This window comes from Lethenteron reissneri, chromosome 11 (genome assembly GCF_015708825.2).
Source record: "Lethenteron reissneri isolate LAM-NWPU_2019-01 chromosome 11, ASM1570882v1, whole genome shotgun sequence".
Lineage (NCBI taxonomy): Eukaryota > Metazoa > Chordata > Hyperoartia > Petromyzontiformes > Petromyzontidae > Lethenteron > Lethenteron reissneri.
In genome coordinates, this window is record NC_083789.1 from 3,831,952 (window position 1) to 3,839,466 (window position 7,515).

Genomic DNA, 7,515 nt, shown 5'->3' on the forward strand with positions numbered 1-7,515 from the left:
CTGCAATAATGTTTTCATTATTCCATACAGAAGAGAGCAAACTTTCACTGACCGTGAATACAGAAGTGTGGCAGAGTTTGGGTTATGATGATGAAATTTCCATTTTCTGGACCTGAATATTTCGGGATAATGGATTTAGCGGATACACGCTGATCCACACGTGCAGACATAATTTTCCCTTTCTTCTGAATACACAAAGGATATGTCTATATATTAAAAACATTTTGAAGACAAATACAGGATAGCAGATTTTTTTACTTTCTTTGGTACTTATTCGTTTTAACGTTGCTAAAATACAACACATACACGTTTAAAGTGTGCCTCTCTGCTCAAGTGGGTGTTGGTTGGTGGTCCAGAGCCAGTGATGGAAATTCCACATTTTCATGCTGGGGAAAGTCTCTCTAGATAGGATAACCACGATCTAGAGATTGGCAAATTCAAATAAAAAAGAACACTGTCTCCCTGCTCAAATAAGTATTGGGGTGGTGCTTATCTCTGGCGGTGGCTCCAAGCCAGCAGTGGAAAGTCCATGTTTCTATGGGATTGGGCAGCCTCTCCTTTGATTATATGTTGAACTTCTTTCGTACCGTACGTAGCCAGCCGCGCTAATCGGAGGTGCGGGGAAGGATAACAAACTAAACACAAGGCACTTCTAATGAAAGCATGTCTACTTGTCGATTTTACCAAAATTGGTGTTCATGATATTGACCGCGGAGGCATAACGGATCGAGTCAACTGCTGACCAGCATTTGAACTAAACAACGATTCTGATTCTGATGCTCGCTCGGGATTAATGCAATCCCGAGCTAGCATCGCTCAGCCAACTTTCCATGCCGAAGGGAGGGCAGACAGCCCCGAGAGCAGATTCAGCGATGAGATCCACTCATGCGCAGCGGTGAGAGGGGATTGTGTGCAAGGCAGGAGCGCGAGGGACGTCGTGTTGGGATGCCCCTTCATCCAACAGTGAATAGAGCGTGGCTGACGATGAAGTGATAATTGTTTTTTTACCCTTTTATCTGGCAACAAAACTGACACCTTTTTTTACAAGGAGTCATGTTTGCATAGACCACAATACCTGCAGTCATAATGCAAACAAAAAACACAACTCTGATAATGTATGCACTGTCCTTGAAGTTGATTGGTCCACACCCGAGACAGCTTTGCTTAGAACCTAGTCTGACATGGTGTTGGAACAGATGACGCCAAAAGGCGCACAACTCAAAGACAATGTACCATCAGAGTATGAGAGCTCGGGGTAAGCATTTACACCATTGGAACCTGATTTGCCAGTAAAAAATATGATAATAGTTTTTTTTACCCTTTTATCTGGCAACAAAACTGACACCTTTTTTACAAGGCGTCATGTTTGCATAGACCACAATACCTGCAGTCATATTACAAAAAAAAACCATAACTCTGATACATAAACTTCAAGGACAGTGCATACATTATCAGTTATGTTTTTTGTTTGCATTATGACTGCAGGTATTGTGGTCTATGCAAACATGACTCCTTGTAAAAAAGGTGTCAGTTTTGTTGCCAGATTAAAGGGTAAAAAAACAATTATCATATTTTTTACTGGCAAATGAGGTTCCAATGCTGACGATGAAGTGTTGATGTCTATAGGAAGTAGAAAGCCACAAATGATTTTGAAATCTCATCATGGGAGCGGAATGCCTTGACATGTGGCAAGTTTGGCCCAGATGGATGTCTTGGGAGCAGGTTGTGGGGGGAAAAGAGTTATTCTATTGCATGAGAACATTTTTTTAAAGGACATCATCAGCCATGTTCTATCCGCTGCTGGATGAAAGCATCCCCGTGTGGTCACCGCTCCCACGGTCCTGCGATGCCCACCATCCATCTGGCCGCAGCCCGTCGGGCAATCCTCACGCTGCATCTGCTCGGGCAGTTGTTCTTCTTGTGCGCAAATCCCTCCGCTGGCTGCAACTCCGTCGCCAGTCTCATCCATCGGCCTTCATCACTTCGAGCAATTGCGTCCTGTCCCAAGCCCCCGTGACTTTGCCTGACAGGTACGCATGTACAATGAACTTCTTTCGCGCTGCACTTTGCCAACCGCGCTAATCGGAGGCGCGGTCACGAAAAGGTCTCTGATCCACGTGCCTCTCTTTGTCAGCATAATTCACAGCCTGCGTCCGCCTTCCAACGCTTTGTGTACTCTTCAGTGTATTTTTACATTATCTTTGAGTTTCGCCTCTGCACGTTGTACCGAATTTGTTTTCCGAAACAGCACGGTTTGACGCGGCTAGGATTCTTATCTCCGCTTTTAAAAGTTGTGCAGTGAGAATTAATGCACCCATTGGAAGGTGTGAATGCATCGACTGCGAGAACGATTTATTTTAAATCCTTTATATTAAGTTTGCTTGCTTGCTTGCTTACTTGCTTGCTTGCGCGCTTACGACCGTGCAAATCTTTCGGTCGTTTTTTAACCCACTTCCCGTGATAAAATCGAGCTGACATTTTGCACACAGACTCGTTGTGCGTGAGAATTTATTTTCGTGAAAAAAAAATTTCCATAACTTTACACTTTTTAGGAATTTTTTTTTATATTTAATTACCAATTGCTTAATGGTGGCAGGCAATCATCTGACCCATAGGTGGCAGCCATCTCAAGCCAGAGTACGAGAGGACTCTCGCCGCCACGCATATAAAGGATTTATAGTGAAAAACTTTGTTTTTACGGGTTAATTTTTTACCCTCTGTGTGTGTGTGTGCACGTGCGCTTGTTTGCGTGTTAATGTAACTACACTCAACGCGCACAACGGCACGACGCGTATCTTCACACAGTCCACTCGTTGAGGACGTGAGTCGTAGAGGACGCCCAGATGGCGAGACCTGAAGGTTCGAGTGACAGCGTTAGAGGGGCGAACTTTGGGCGTGAGTGCCGCGGTGCAGGAAGGCCAATGAATATGTACAATAACAAGGGCTCAACGCGTGCGGAATTATTCAAGAAAGAGGAAAGGGGTGATGATTTTAGACCCAGGAACACAACCTTATTTTCCCCTGTGAGGTCTATTATTTTGTCGAATGCGGTTTTGTCCAACACGGAACGTAACCACCCCCCCCCTTTTCCCCGACAAAGTCTCCTGGACATCTGTGCAAAAGAGCTTCATAGCTCATCGGATTCCAACAGTATAGATACGTATTAAAATTCTGTCTGGCCTGTATTTAAAACAAATGTAAAAAATAGAAAAATTGGAATATGAATATACAGGTCTCTGAGAATCAATGCAATCTTAATGTAATGTCATCTTTAATAAGTTACATATCAACACTAACGGTTCGCAATATTTTCACACCAACAAAACGTGCATTTGCAGCAGCAAACGCGAGCATAAAAGAGAAACCTGTATTCGTTTTTGTACTTCATATATTTTAATAATACAGCACAAAAAAATATCTTGGGATTACAACAATAAATAGTTACGATACATCGTTATTTTTTGCTTTCGAGTTTATTTCACGTGGCAATTTGTTTAATATTTACTATGTACACAAGGGTTTGGTTTTTGCCGATGCTATAAGTAACTTGATGCAACGTGTTACGGCCCATATAAATATATCTTTATTTTCCAAAAATATAGCTCGTTATACATTCTTTGTAATAACTTGATGTTTGTGTATGCATATATTGATTGGCATGACAATATAAGACCACGTGTGAATTCATAATAATGAAACAAAGCAACAATATTAGCAAGAATAAATCCACTGGCCCATTTATGAAATCGTACAAAGTCTACGCTATTACATATATATACTTACTGTACTTCTAATACAGAGATCACCAGTTAGGCAGTACAGATGTGTACACCACCACGGTTAGTCAATCAGTCGGCAGGTCGAGTGTGGTGGGATGAAGCGTGGGTACTCCCATTTCTTCCCAGCCGCGTGGCCACCGTGGAAGATGAGGCCAAATTGTCCTCCAATAGGGCCCTGAAAGATATCTCCCTCTCGACGAGGCCATTCTGCCAGCAGTGGTGAGAGTAAGCAATTGCAGTGCTGTATCTTTACCGTTTGATACTGGGCATCTGTGAAAAATATCTTCATGGCTCATCGGATTCCTCCGGGATAAATACATATTTTGATTCTGATTTTGACCGTTTACTGTATTTCTATAGGCATGCGAGTTTTTTGTTGTTGAAAGTATCCAAGTGAAATATTGTCAGGCTGGAATTCACCCTTGGCAGCACAGTCAATTGGATCCATAATTAAAGCAAGGCAGAGTGTTGATGGCGTGATAAGGGATGAGATGTCAAATTATATAATGAGATAATGAGTTTTAAATCCAGTTTACGACATTGTATCAGGGTGTCACTTTGACATACTAAGGAATACATTATAAAATGTAGCCAAATTGGATAGATTCTAAATTTTAATGCAAGCAACTCAATTTTATAATCTGACCTCGATATAACATCCAGCAGTTCAACTTTAGTCATTAAAACTTTAAACAGTGGTTACCCGTGCTGGTCTACATGACGTCTGGCATTTACCTCCGAGTTGGAGTGAAACGTCAGGCATCGTGCTGAACAGCAAGTGGTACAACATAAACACAAATCGCAGAGCTGCACAGCACAACCACGAAAACAATACACAATACACATGATATTAAATTTACCATACTGTCATTTTACAGTTATTGTGAATGTGGAAATATTGGGTTCAATTTGCAGAGCTAATGGCCACCAGTCGAGAGATAATGCTTGTCTGAGCAAGAAAGTACAAAGACTCTCTGACTTTGCACAAATTTGAACCGAGGCATACAAATTCAATCGGTGGGTCTGGGAGACCAATGCAGGGCAGGGTGATTCATTGATTAACGCCCCACTGATTTCTTATTAACAATGGGGAATGGTGGAAAACGCACAAAGGCGTTGACGTAGAAGGTTGTTTTCTCTGTAATTTCTCGCTATTCTTTTAATGGTGGGATGCTTATACGTGGGATCAACCCTGTATATTGATGGTCGTTATAGGCAAATACTGGCCCCCACCAAAGGCAATGGGGGATTTTGACTATCGGCTCAAGGGCCAATGGAGTGGAGCACAGCTGAACGCTCATTTAAGCGTAGAAACACTTTGAATTTGACCAATTGTAACTTTTAAAACGTGGGAAAGAATTTCGATTTAAAGCTTTCGTGACTGCAGGGATTCATCTTCTTGGTTCTTTCGGTAAAGTCACGTAGAATGTAAATAATAAAATAATAAAAATAAAACATAATAAAATTATTATCACGACGTTTCGGCCACAACGCAAGCAGCCGTCCTCAGGTGAAGAACAGGGCTGTCAGAAAGACAGCGTCTGAATGACAGACCTGAATGACGCTGTCTTTCCGACAGACTTGTTCTTCACCTGAGGACGGCTGCTTGCGTTGTGGCCGAAACGTCGTGAGAATTATTTTATTATGTTTTATTTTTATTTATTTTATTATTTCCCTTCTACGTGACTTTACCGAAAGAACCAAGAAGACGTGGGAAAGAATTTAAACAATACGTTACCTTAGCTTTTGATCGTGGGGTGTGGGGGGTAATAAGTGCACATGTGAGCAGCCTGTTCCGTGTTTAAAATCCTGCTGCTCCTACTTTCGACAACCGCTTCTGGATTTTCATTTTCATTGGTAATAAAACGTTATAAGGAGGGATGAGTTTTTCTTGAAATATATGGGATCAAACGGAAATAGGTATAATTTTTCATTAGGTTTTTTTTGCACTTAACAAATAAAAAGGAGACATAACAAAATGAAATGTGTTCAGTTCTCCCCCTACATGACACGCAGTCTAGACGCTATCCTGTTCCCCAACGCGCCATCATCGCAAGAGAAGAACCCAGCCATTGTTGCATTGTTGGCAAGACGGAGCACGTTGGCTGCGTCACCTTCCACGTGATCCAGCAAGGTGGCGCTCTAACATAGCTCCCCACTCGCTCTTGGAAGGCCGCCAGTTCAAATGCAGTTTGGGGCTCGCTTGGTCTGGAGACCCATCATCCCCGCAGTGGTGCGTAAATGAGTACCTCTTTGAGGAATGGTTGGCAATATCAACCAAGATGGTATTTCCCCAACATTGATTATTTGAGCACGGAGACACATTGCTTAGGTAAGATTTGCTATTGTACCATTGTTGGGTGTGAATTATCAACAAAACAACATCCGTTGAGTAGGTTTAAGAAAATCGAATTGAACATATTCAAAATGCAATATAAATACAGTACTATATTTCTGCTTAGTATATTATTTGGTGATATCTCTAATATTTATCTTTTTGGTTCTTTCGGAAAAGGCACGTAGAAGGGAAATAATAAAATAATAAAAATAAAACATAATACAAATAGTTTTATTATGTTTTTCTCCCTTCTACGTGACTTTACCGAAAGAACCAAGAAGATGAATCCCTGCAGTCACGAAAGCTTTAAATCGAAACTCTAATATCTATTCAATCATTTAATAATGTCCAATCCTCTTGCAATTCATTGCTGAATAAATGTCTCTTCATGCCTTGTCTTTCGTTGGGGTTGTTTAGCCATACTTAACCACACTGTTCAATGTATGTATGCTGAACTTCTTTTACACCATACGTAGCCAACCATCCATGGTGAAGGATGGAAGGGTGACCCAGGACTGGGTTAGATATTACTCACCGCCCGATGTTAGCCACAGCCAGGAGTCAAACTCGGGCCACAGGGATTCATTGCGTAGTTTACAAACCACCGTATCATCGCTGCACCCATAATCAATAATATATTAATTGCCTTCAACACAACGTTAAGCTTGCAAACAAATATGTGGCGGACCTAGTTAGACATTGCCTGAGCCAGTTTATGAAACGATAACTAAATACACTGGTCAATAAACACATTCATTACATTTATATTAAAATGATTCCGCTATTTTTGGAGTTACAAATTCAACGTGTCTCCTTCCTCAAGTGATCGTTGGTCAGTGCTCATTTCCACTGGCAACACTTAGTCGGTGGTTGAAATGAAAATTCCACGTTATTTTTTACAATTGCCATTACCTCGACAGAACAATCATTGCTGACTTTTTTCACAAAGTGGCATTTATCTTATTGACCCAAGAGGGATAGGTGGGGCTGAGTTGACCCCTGACCGAGCTTTGAACTCAAGCCTTCTGGCTGTGAGTGGAGTACTCTGCCACAGCACCACCATAGCTTCATGTACAGCAGAGTAGAACACCGATTATCCGTGCCCTCTCTTCTTCCTATTACCTGCAGCCTACCACGGTTTTTTCACGTCCTACATTGTGGAATGGCAAATAACGTCACTGTACTCAAATTGTAGATGTTGTGGGTTTACTCTCCAACACCGGTGTGCTGAACTAGTGACTAACTGGCACGTTTCGTTAACGTGACAAACCTTACTTAGCTGGCTGGCTGTGTCGGGTGGTGTCGGATTTAACGACACATTTATATTCACGCGATCTCACCCAAAAAAATTCATTGCTGATCCTATTATCAGCAGAGTTCGTCCCCTACATCGCTGAG